At 41.8% G+C, this 12,517-nt stretch overlaps 1 long non-coding RNA gene across 1 annotated transcript; it reads left to right on the top strand.

Moving 5' to 3' along the window:
• Positions 1–9,673: 9,673 nt before the first annotated feature.
• Positions 9,674–10,487, top strand: LOC309699407. Its single transcript, XR_014274326.1, has 2 exons — positions 9,674–9,733; positions 10,379–10,487. It is a non-coding gene; the product is annotated as an uncharacterized lncRNA (long non-coding RNA).
• The last annotated feature ends 2,030 nt before the right edge of the window (positions 10,488–12,517 follow it).

The raw sequence follows: 12,517 nt of genomic DNA, 5'->3' as shown, positions 1-12,517 counted from the left end.
TGCTGAAGGGGCTGCATAGTTTTCACAAATTTCATAGTTCAGAATAGCTATAATTGTACCAGATGGTAAGTTGGACTAGACTGTAATACAAGCCGTTCAGTTTGTCAACAATAAAACTGACTGAAATGAGAGAAAGACTGAGTGTGAGACTTTGTTATTAGATTAAATGAATATTGATAAAGTTTACCTTTATGTACAGACTCTGAATATCGCAAAATATTTTTAAAAATTGCAACAATATCGTATCATGCATTAAGTATTGTGATAATATCGTATCGTGGGATGTATGGTGATTCCCACCTCTACTGGTTAATTACATAATCAAGTGGAGGCAGGGACCTCACAACACAAGCATACTCCTATTTTTTTGTGTAATTGTTTTTTATTAGTAAAAAACATTTAAGAAGTCACAAGCAAAAGGAGAACACACAAACAAAAATGGTTTATTCATCAAAACAAGTCAAAAGGAAGCAGTTCATTTTAAGTTGTAGATTTAATAATGAACCCTTCATTTAGCCATCAGTACTGATTAGCCATCGATATCCATCTCGTCATCACTGTCTTTCTCTCCTACATCTATTTCCATCTCGTCATCACTGTCTTTCTCTCCTACATCTATTTCCATTTCATCATCGCTGTCTCTGTGTCCAGGGGCATCAATGATGGTCACGTAGTACTTGCTGGCCTCGAACTTCCACAGAGCGATATCGATGGTGATACCACGCTCACACTCGGCCTTCAGTTTGTCCAGCACCCAGGCGTACTTGAAGGAGCCCTTACCCGTCGGGGGGGGGGGAGAAATTGGTGAAATTTAAGTCAAACTGGATCACAGTCCAAATATCTACATGGGAAATTTCAATATGGATCCTAAGACACCAAATTTAAGTACACCAAGTGTTCAAATTAACAGGAGCCAAAAAAGGGACATTTAATCAATCTATTAGGTTTAATAGATTTTCCAAAATTATTTAAAAAAAAATTCTAAATCATATTGTATGCAAGTCATATTCAGAGGTTTGAATATAAAACAAAGCCCGTGATCCAGCCTGTGGGCTTTGTTTTATACACAAACATCTTGCCTTATTCTCTGTTCACTGGAGGCCTCAGACCGTCAGACAAAGTGCACATTCACCACCAGCCCTCTGTGCGCGTTAAGCCCCACCCCGCATGCGCACACGGCTGTTACACCCTCGTTCCGGGAAGTTGAGGTCAGAGGAAGGCATGCCAACGCCGCCATCATGGACTTTTTAACAGAAACTGTTTTCAAGATAAAATGGATAAAATGTATCTAAATCAGCTGGCAGATGTTCTCACCGACATCTTCAACATCTCTCTGAGCAGTGCCGTCGTTCCCACGTGCCTCAAGGCCAACACCATCGTCCCCATGCCCAAGAAGTCTTCTGTGTCCTGTCTCAACGACTACCGTCCTGTTGCACTTACACCCACCATCATGAAGTGCTTCGAACGGCTCGTCATGACACACATCAAGACCCTGCTGCCCCCCTCACTGGACCCACTGCAATTTGCATACCGCCATAACCGCGCAACGGACGACGCCATCTCCACTGCACTCCATCTTGCCTTGACACACTTGGACAAGAAGGACTCACACATCCAAATGCTGTACATAGATTTCAGCTCAGCATTCAACACGATCATCCCCCAACAACTGATCGGAAAGCTGAGCCTGTTGGGCCTGAACACCTCCCTCTGCAACTGGATCCTGGACTTTCTGACCGGAAGGCCTCAGTCAGTACGGATCGGGAACTGCACCTCCAGCACCACCACACTGAGCACTGGGGCCCCACAAGGCTGTGTGCTCAGTCCTCTGCTGTTCACACTGCTGACTCATGACTGTGTAGAAACACACAGTTCAAATCACATCATTAAGTTCGCTGATGACACGACCGTGGTGGGTCTCATTAGCAAGAACGATGAGTCAGCGTACAGAGAGGAAGTGCAGAGACTAACGGACTGGTGTAAAGACAACAACCTGTCTCTGAATGTTGACAAGACAAAAGAGATGGTTGTTGACTTTAGGAGGACACGAGGCGACCACTCACCGCTGAGCATCAACGGCTCCTCTGTGGAGATCGTCGACAGCACCAAATTCCTGGGCGTGCACCTGGAGAAGGACCTCGGCTGGTCCCTCAACACCAGCTCCCTGCACAAGAAAACCCAACAGCGTCTCTTCTTTCTGAGAAGACTGAGAAAGGCTCGGCTTCCACCACCGATCCTGACCACCTTCTATAGAGGAACTATCGAGAGCATCCTGAGCGGCTGCATCACTGTCTGGTTTGGGAACTGTGCCATATCAGACAGCAAGACCCTACAGCGGATAGTGGGAACAGCAGAGAAGATCATCGGGGTCTCTCTCCCCTCTATTGAGGACATCTACACCACACGATGCATTCGCAAAGCCACCAGCATTGTGGCTGATCGGACACACCCCTCTCACACACTCTTCACACTCCTGCCATCTGGAAAAAGGTACCGAAGCATTCGGGCACACACATCCAGACTGTGCAACAGCTTTTTTCCACAAGCCATCCGTCTCCTCAGCAAAAAGGGACTGACTGATAAACACGCACACACACACATACACACACACTAACATTATCACTCAGCTTAACTCAACTACCTCAAAACATTGAGACTGGACTGACTAATCAACACAAGCGCAAACACACTGTCCTACACCACCAAACCATCGTACACACCAACCTGTAAATGCTCTTTTGCACAATATTATTACTGGACTTTTTGCACTAACTTCTGCACTTCCTAATTTTTGCTGCTACACTAAGGAATGTTTACTGTTCCTGCACTACCTCAACTCATCATCACAAAACCTTATTGTTATGTTACGTTGTATTTTTTGTTGTTGTTTTTTTTGGTCGCACTGTCACTTGCTGCTCTTGTTTGCACATTTGCACGTGCACTTTGTTGTCTGCTGTCTGATAACAAAAAAAAAAGTCATCCTTAGATAGTTAGATAGTTTTTTGTTAATTTATGAGAGAGATACTCCCATACAGCTTGTGACAAAATTTGATTCGATTTGATTGATGACCCTAGCCTTGACCTTTTGACCTCCCCCCTCCCCCTCCCCCCTTTCCCCTCCCCCACCGGAAGTGTGTAATTTGATCCCCTAAGCGTGACGAATTGCATCCGGAGAAGGGAGGGGGAAACCCCCCGGAAGTGTGTAATTTGATCCCTAAGCGCGCCACCTGTTGCGCCACCTGTTGTTGGAAAAAAAGAAAAAAAGGTTTTTAGAGGGAGGGAGGGGTCTGCGGCGGGGAGGAGAATAAAAGCAGAGAGGAGGCCGTCACAATTTCTAGGCACAGACGCAAGATGGATCCTTTCATTCTGCAGCCCAGCGTTCCTGTGTACTTGGACGGCGAAGAGATCTGCTCTCCCGAGGCCGCTAGAGAGACAGAGCGGTAGTTAGTTTTCCACAAACTCATAGTCTGAATTCTGTTTCAATATTATGACAATTTTCTCTGTATTTCTTTTTTTTTTTTTTTTTTTTTTTTACAATAGCGGATGTAATTTTACTTTCTTAAGCTGCACCGGCGCTTGTAATGGGAAAAAAGAGTGACTTCCTATTGCCTGTAGAGAACCGTTTCTTTCAATAGTATTTTATTTTCCTATAATACAGACGCAGTAAAAAACCTTTAAGATGATCAGCCTAGCAACAAATTGCATTTTTAGGCTACACCATAGCTTGTGATGAAAAGAAGAACTTTCTATCCACTTGTAACCTACAGGCTGCCTACCCCGTATGTGTAAAAATGAATAAATATCCCTTAGTGAATACTTTTCTTTGAATACTACTTTTCCTTTTGAGAGTCCCTTTTACAAGGGACTGAAAAACAAACCATAAAAGATAATTGCCGTGACAGGCGATCTTGTTTCACACACACACACACACACACCGCGGGTCAAGGAGGAGTGAGACAGCAGATATCAGTTTTTTCTCAATGCTTATAACCTATAACGCGCCCCCCAAAAAATATTATTATTATTAAAAGATCTATATGAGGTAGGTTTTGCGCAGCCTGCTCCTTGTCAGACCAAAGTAGAGAGTTTTTTTTCTTCATTACTTTTACAATGGGTTTTCTCAATAGACAGAAAATGAAAATGATGACACTGAGGAGTCAACAGCCGATATTATCATTGCTTGTAACCCGGTAAATAATTTCGTACATCTCCCCATAAAATAAGCCTTAGTGGAAAAAAGCTCATATTCGAATAAGTTTATTAAAGCACCCCCCTCTGTGGGAAAGAGTTTTTTTTCTCAGAGTCAAGTTTAAACCATGAGGCGAGTTTTGTCAACAGGAGGCGAGTTTTGTCACGAGCAAGAACAAGGGCAGACAACTGTTGCCCATAAAGTAAAACAAATATCCGCCTCTAAGTCGTATTTTACCTTTTTACCTGCCTAGATCACTGTAATAACTTACAGATTCTCTGCCAGGGAAATATAATTTTTGCAAGTGGTAATGCTGTACTTTACTAAAACCACTGAATAAAGCGCAAACTGTCCATCATATTGTTACAGGAATACCTGTGTATTGATTTGCTGATGCATAAAATGTATAAATGTTACCAGTAGATTAAAGTATCGCTTGCACTGCTGGAATTGCAGCGATTAGAACACAGAACTCTCATGAAGAGTACCTATTCAAGCAGTAAAATTGATTTCACTTTTTTATCTGCCAACAAATTAAAGTGATTCCCATTTTCCTTTATTAGATATTAGACAGGAGATGTGAATGTTTAAATGTTTCGGAGCTCTAATGTGCAGCTGTCACCTTAGAACAGCGGCACTCTGCAATAAAAATAATTAACTTGAACTAAAATGTAGTGTTAACCTCTTTATTTGTGTAAGTGTTGCATTTCACTGTTCTGTTTTGGGGTTTGTTTGTTTTTTTATGTTCTTGTGAAGATATGACCTGAGTCACACCGTGCCACTTGGTGAAGAGTGCTGTAAAAATAAAATAGGGGAGACATGATGGAATTAATGAAGGCCAGCTGATATCCAGCCTCCCCTAGCACTGCCCTCTGAACCCACTGCTCCACCCCTCCCTTGCAGCTGAGCCTGCCACTGTTCTTTATAGAGTTTTAATTACCATTTTATCACCATCCTTATCATCTGTCTGTGACTGGAGTAGGTGGCACTCATAGGGATCACTTTTGTGGGAAAGAAGTCATATGACCTGTGAAATGCCCTTTTTTAACTTTGAAGTGAACATGCATAAAGCATAAGGCAGGAAGCTGGCCTTAGTGGAGAAAGCTGACAACCACCAATGTAATAGCTGTTATTTCTAACTGGGGTTTTTAAGTCAGGCCAGCTAATGCAAAGAAAGCCTGGCTGTGTAAGTGTGCAGTCAACCCCTCAGGCCACTAGTGTTTATTGATAATATTACCTCTTTTTTTTGTGATTTTGACTTTGTGCACCACCACAGCAGAACTTAAATGAACAAAAAAAAGATGTGATTGAAGCGCAGGCTTTCATCTATTATTCAAAACTAAATTATTACATACATTGTTAAGTGCTTACAACCATTTTGATACTTATGTCTTCATTTTCAGAGACTTGGAAGTAATTCAACAAGCTAACATCATTTTAAATATTATGACTTTTTAAAATATTTTACTTATATTTTTACTTGTATGTAAAATCTTGCAGTCAATGACTGCCATAAGGATAGAACGCCTGTAGTTCATGAAATGCTGTGTTTCCTCTCTTGAGATGCTCTTCCAGGCTACTGCAGCTGTCTTCAGTTTCTGCTTGTTTATTTGTATTTCTGTATTCAATTTTGCCTTCAGTAACAGAAAGGCTGCTCTACTACACTGAGATCAGGTGACTAACTTGGCCACTGAAGACTATCCATTTTCTTTACCTTGAGAAACTCCTGGGTTGCTTTGGTAGAATGCTTAATTATCCATTTGCACTGTGAAGGGTCAAAGAGTTTTGCAGCATATGGCTGAATTCAAGCAGAGTACAGCCCCATGCATGATGTGACTACTTCCATCAGAGGTAATATTATCAATAAACACTAGTGGCCTGAGGGGTTGACTGCACACTTACACAGCCAGGCTTTCTTTGCATTAGCTGGCCTGACTTAAAAACCCCAGTTAGAAATAACAGCTATTACATTGGTGGTTGTCAGCTTTCTCCACTAAGGCCAGCTTCCTGCCTTATGCTTTATGCATGTTCACTTCAAAGTTAAAAAAGGGCATTTCACAGGTCATATGACTTCTTTCCCACAAAAGTGATCCCTATGAGTGCCACCTACTCCAGTCACAGACAGATGATAAGGATGGTGATAAAATGGTAATTAAAACTCTATAAAGAACAGTGGCAGGCTCAGCTGCAAGGGAGGGGTGGAGCAGTGGGTTCAGAGGGCAGTGCTAGGGGAGGCTGGATATCAGCTGGCCTTCATTAATTCCATCATGTCTCCCCTATTTTATTTTTACAGCACTCTTCACCAAGTGGCACGGTGTGACTCAGGTCATATCTTCACAAGAACATAAAAAAACAAACAAACCCCAAAACAGAACAGTGAAATGCAACACTTACACAAATAAAGAGGTTAACACTACATTTTAGTTCAAGTTAATTATTTTTATTGCAGAGTGCCGCTGTTCTAAGGTGACAGCTGCACATTAGAGCTCCGAAACATTTAAACATTCACATCTCCTGTCTAATATCTAATAAAGGAAAATGGGAATCACTTTAATTTGTTGGCAGATAAAAAAGTGAAATCAATTTTACTGCTTGAATAGGTACTCTTCATGAGAGTTCTGTGTTCTAATCGCTGCAATTCCAGCAGTGCAAGCGATACTTTAATCTACTGGTAACATTTATACATTTTATGCATCAGCAAATCAATACACAGGTATTCCTGTAACAATATGATGGACAGTTTGCGCTTTATTCAGTGGTTTTAGTAAAGTACAGCATTACCACTTGCAAAAATTATATTTCCCTGGCAGAGAATCTGTAAGTTATTACAGTGATCTAGGCAGGTAAAAAGGTAAAATACGACTTAGAGGCGGATATTTGTTTTACTTTATGGGCAACAGTTGTCTGCCCTTGTTCTTGCTCGTGACAAAACTCGCCTCCTGTTGACAAAACTCGCCTCATGGTTTAAACTTGACTCTGAGAAAAAAAAACTCTTTCCCACAGAGGGGGGTGCTTTAATAAACTTATTCGAATATGAGCTTTTTTCCACTAAGGCTTATTTTATGGGGAGATGTACGAAATTATTTACCGGGTTACAAGCAATGATAATATCGGCTGTTGACTCCTCAGTGTCATCATTTTCATTTTCTGTCTATTGAGAAAACCCATTGTAAAAGTAATGAAGAAAAAAAACTCTCTACTTTGGTCTGACAAGGAGCAGGCTGCGCAAAACCTACCTCATATAGATCTTTTAATAATAATAATATTTTTTGGGGGGCGCGTTATAGGTTATAAGCATTGAGAAAAAACTGATATCTGCTGTCTCACTCCTCCTTGACCCGCGGTGTGTGTGTGTGTGTGTGTGAAACAAGATCGCCTGTCACGGCAATTATCTTTTATGGTTTGTTTTTCAGTCCCTTGTAAAAGGGACTCTCAAAAGGAAAAGTAGTATTCAAAGAAAAGTATTCACTAAGGGATATTTATTCATTTTTACACATACGGGGTAGGCAGCCTGTAGGTTACAAGTGGATAGAAAGTTCTTCTTTTCATCACAAGCTATGGTGTAGCCTAAAAATGCAATTTGTTGCTAGGCTGATCATCTTAAAGGTTTTTTACTGCGTCTGTATTATAGGAAAATAAAATACTATTGAAAGAAACGGTTCTCTACAGGCAATAGGAAGTCACTCTTTTTTCCCATTACAAGCGCCGGTGCAGCTTAAGAAAGTAAAATTACATCCGCTATTGTAAAAAAAAAAAAAAAAAGAAATACAGAGAAAATTGTCATAATATTGAAACAGAATTCAGACTATGAGTTTGTGGAAAACTAACTACCGCTCTGTCTCTCTAGCGGCCTCGGGAGAGCAGATCTCTTCGCCGTCCAAGTACACAGGAACGCTGGGCTGCAGAATGAAAGGATCCATCTTGCGTCTGTGCCTAGAAATTGTGACGGCCTCCTCTCTGCTTTTATTCTCCTCCCCGCCGCAGACCCCTCCCTCCCTCTAAAAACCTTTTTTTCTTTTTTTCCAACAACAGGTGGCGCAACAGGTGGCGCGCTTAGGGATCAAATTACACACTTCCGGGGGGTTTCCCCCTCCCTTCTCCGGATGCAATTCGTCACGCTTAGGGGATCAAATTACACACTTCCGGTGGGGGAGGGGAAAGGGGGGAGGGGGAGGAGGGAGGTCAAAAGGTCAAGGCTAGGGTCATCAATCAAATCGAATCAAATTTTGTCACAAGCTGTATGGGAGTATCTCTCTCATAAATTAACAAAAAACTATCTAACTATCTAAGGATGACTTTTTTTTTGTTATCAGACAGCAGACAACAAAGTGCACGTGCAAATGTGCAAACAAGAGCAGCAAGTGACAGTGCGACCAAAAAAAACAACAACAAAAAATACAACGTAACATAACAATAAGGTTTTGTGATGATGAGTTGAGGTAGTGCAGGAACAGTAAACATTCCTTAGTGTAGCAGCAAAAATTAGGAAGTGCAGAAGTTAGTGCAAAAAGTCCAGTAATAATATTGTGCAAAAGAGCATTTACAGGTTGGTGTGTACGATGGTTTGGTGGTGTAGGACAGTGTGTTTGCGCTTGTGTTGATTAGTCAGTCCAGTCTCAATGTTTTGAGGTAGTTGAGTTAAGCTGAGTGATAATGTTAGTGTGTGTGTATGTGTGTGTGTGCGTGTTTATCAGTCAGTCCCTTTTTGCTGAGGAGACGGATGGCTTGTGGAAAAAAGCTGTTGCACAGTCTGGATGTGTGTGCCCGAATGCTTCGGTACCTTTTTCCAGATGGCAGGAGTGTGAAGAGTGTGTGAGAGGGGTGTGTCCGATCAGCCACAATGCTGGTGGCTTTGCGAATGCATCGTGTGGTGTAGATGTCCTCAATAGAGTATCTCTCTCATAAATTAACAAAAAACTATCTAACTATCTAAGGATGACTTTTTTTTTTGTTATCAGACAGCAGACAACAAAGTGCACGTGCAAATGTGCAAACAAGAGCAGCAAGTGACAGTGCGACCAAAAAAAACAACAACAAAAAATACAACGTAACATAACAATAAGGTTTTGTGATGATGAGTTGAGGTAGTGCAGGAACAGTAAACATTCCTTAGTGTAGCAGCAAAAATTAGGAAGTGCGCAGTGGTGTAGATGTCCTCAATAGAGGACATCTACACCACTATCCGCTGTAGGGTCTTGCTGTCTGATATGGCACAGTTCCCAAACCAGACAGTGATGCAGCCGCTCAGGATGCTCTCGATAGTTCCTCTATAGAAGGTGGTCAGGATCGGTGGTGGAAGCCGAGCCTTTCTCAGTCTTCTCAGAAAGAAGAGACGCTGTTGGGTTTTCTTGTGCAGGGAGCTGGTGTTGAGGGACCAGCCGAGGTCCTTCTCCAGGTGCACGCCCAGGAATTTGGTGCTGTCGACGATCTCCACAGAGGTTGCCTCCCATTCAGTATAAAACCTCTACAACCGGCCCCAGTCTTCCTCTTTCTGTTACCTGGGTTAGGGGCAGCAGCTTTGGCCGTGAAAACCCAGAAACACCGGTGAGTTTAGCTCCCATTCTTCACATAGAGGGACCCGTCTGGCCTTATCTTCTTCTTTATTTGATTTTTAGGTTTACTGGATGCTGTTTTTAAACTTTTAATGAAAGATTTTTTACGAGGGAGGAGAAAATGTAGAGTGGTTAACGCGAACGAAGGAGGGCTGCCAGACCGGAGATCCGAAGATGCTTGAATGGCATTTCTTCTCTCTCCTTATTGAAACAATTTAACCGTATTTATCCGAAGCAAAAAGTACTTGAAGTCCGGACATGAAAGCTTCTGAATATTTGGCGATCTTTGTAACTTTATCCGACGTGGCCCAGTGGAGTAACACGTGTCTCGGCTGGCTTGTGGCCGAGTGAGGCCTAGCAGTAGCAGCCGCCTACTAGCGGCTAAGGCCTAGCGCCTGAGTAGCCATGAAGTTGAATTTCAGTTTTTAACTCCGTATAAATTAAAAAGACAATATGTTTTAATATGTTTTCATTTTTTATGTACTTTCATTATGCCTACATGCCGGGATGGTTTCCTAATGTAGCCGGGCTCAAGATGCGATAGCTTAGTTGTACATGCATGTCTGTTAACGAAGCCTAACGGGTACTTAATAGTAAGCCTAACGCAATTTTTATTTTTATTTAATCTTGCCCACAGAAACGAAAACAATGGGAGAGGAAAAGACCCACATTAACATCGTGGTCATTGGCCATGTCGACTCCGGCAAGTCCACCTCCACCGGTCACTTGATCTACAAGTGCGGAGGAATCGACAAGAGAACCATCGAGAAGTTTGAGAAGGAAGCCGCTGAGGTAAGAGCTTGTGTATTAAGTCAAGTCAAGTCAAGTCAAGTCAAGTTGGCTTTATTGTCACTTCAACCATATACAGTTTAACAGTACACAGGGAGGCGAAACAACGTTCCTCCAGGAACCAAGGTGCTACATGCAACATAAATTTACAACATAATTTAACAGAAAAACTCTAAACTAGCTAACTAAGAGGCCTAGTTAGCTGGCTAGCAGAGACAAGACAGACTGACCTAACATAAATTACAACATAAAAGAGAGATACTCCCATACAGCTTGTGACAAAATTTGATTCGATTTGATTGATGACCCTAGCCTTGACCTTTTGACCTCCCTCCTCCCCCTCCCCCCTTTCCCCTCCCCCACCGGAAGTGTGTAATTTGATCCCCTAAGCGTGACGAATTGCATCCGGAGAAGGGAGGGGGAAACCCCCCGGAAGTGTGTAATTTGATCCCTAAGCGCGCCACCTGTTGCGCCACCTGTTGTTGGAAAAAAAGAAAAAAAGGTTTTTAGAGGGAGGGAGGGGTCTGCGGCGGGGAGGAGAATAAAAGCAGAGAGGAGGCCGTCACAATTTCTAGGCACAGACGCAAGATGGATCCTTTCATTCTGCAGCCCAGCGTTCCTGTGTACTTGGACGGCGAAGAGATCTGCTCTCCCGAGGCCGCTAGAGAGACAGAGCGGTAGTTAGTTTTCCACAAACTCATAGTCTGAATTCTGTTTCAATATTATGACAATTTTCTCTGTATTTCTTTTTTTTTTTTTTTTTACAATAGCGGATGTAATTTTACTTTCTTAAGCTGCACCGGCGCTTGTAATGGGAAAAAAGAGTGACTTCCTATTGCCTGTAGAGAACCGTTTCTTTCAATAGTATTTTATTTTCCTATAATACAGACGCAGTAAAAAACCTTTAAGATGATCAGCCTAGCAACAAATTGCATTTTTAAGCTACAGCATAGCTTGTGATGAAAAGAAGAACTTTCTATTGACTTGTAACCTACAGGCTGCCTACCCCGTATGTGTAAAAATGAATAAATATCCCTTAGTGAATACTTTTCTTTGAATACTACTTTTCCTTTGAGAGTCCCTTTTACAAGGGACTGAAAAACAAACCATAAAAGATAATTGCCGTGACAGGCGATCTTGTTTCACACACACACACACACACACCGCGGGTCAAGGAGGAGTGAGACAGCAGATATCAGTTTTTTCTCAATGCTTATAACCTATAACGCGCCCCCCAAAAAATATTATTATTATTAAAAGATCTATATGAGGTAGGTTTTGCGCAGCCTGCTCCTTGTCAGACCAAAGTAGAGAGTTTTTTTTCTTCATTACTTTTACAATGGGTTTTCTCAATAGACAGAAAATGAAAATGATGACACTGAGGAGTCAACAGCCGATATTATCATTGCTTGTAACCCGGTAAATAATTTCGTACATCTCCCCATAAAATAAGCCTTAGTGGAAAAAAGCTCATATTCGAATAAGTTTATTAAAGCACCCCCCTCTGTGGGAAAGAGTTTTTTTTTCTCAGAGTCAAGTTTAAACCATGAGGCGAGTTTTGTCAACAGGAGGCGAGTTTTGTCACGAGCAAGAACAAGGGCAGACAACTGTTGCCCATAAAGTAAAACAAATATCCGCCTCTAAGTCGTATTTTACCTTTTTACCTGCCTAGATCACTGTAATAACTTACAGATTCTCTGCCAGGGAAATATAATTTTTGCAAGTGGTAATGCTGTACTTTACTAAAACCACTGAATAAAGCGCAAACTGTCCATCATATTGTTACAGGAATACCTGTGTATTGATTTGCTGATGCATAAAATGTATAAATGTTACCAGTAGATTAAAGTATCGCTTGCACTGCTGGAATTGCAGCGATTAGAACACAGAACTCTCATGAAGAGTACCTATTCAAGCAGTAAAATTGATTTCACTTTTTTATCTGCCAACAAATTAAAGTGATTCCCATTTTCCTTTATTAGATATT

The sequence above is a fragment of the Aulonocara stuartgranti genome, assembly GCF_965226115.1.
Source record: "Aulonocara stuartgranti genome assembly, chromosome: 22".
Lineage (NCBI taxonomy): Eukaryota > Metazoa > Chordata > Actinopteri > Cichliformes > Cichlidae > Aulonocara > Aulonocara stuartgranti.
This window is presented reverse-complemented; position numbering and strand designations above follow the sequence as displayed.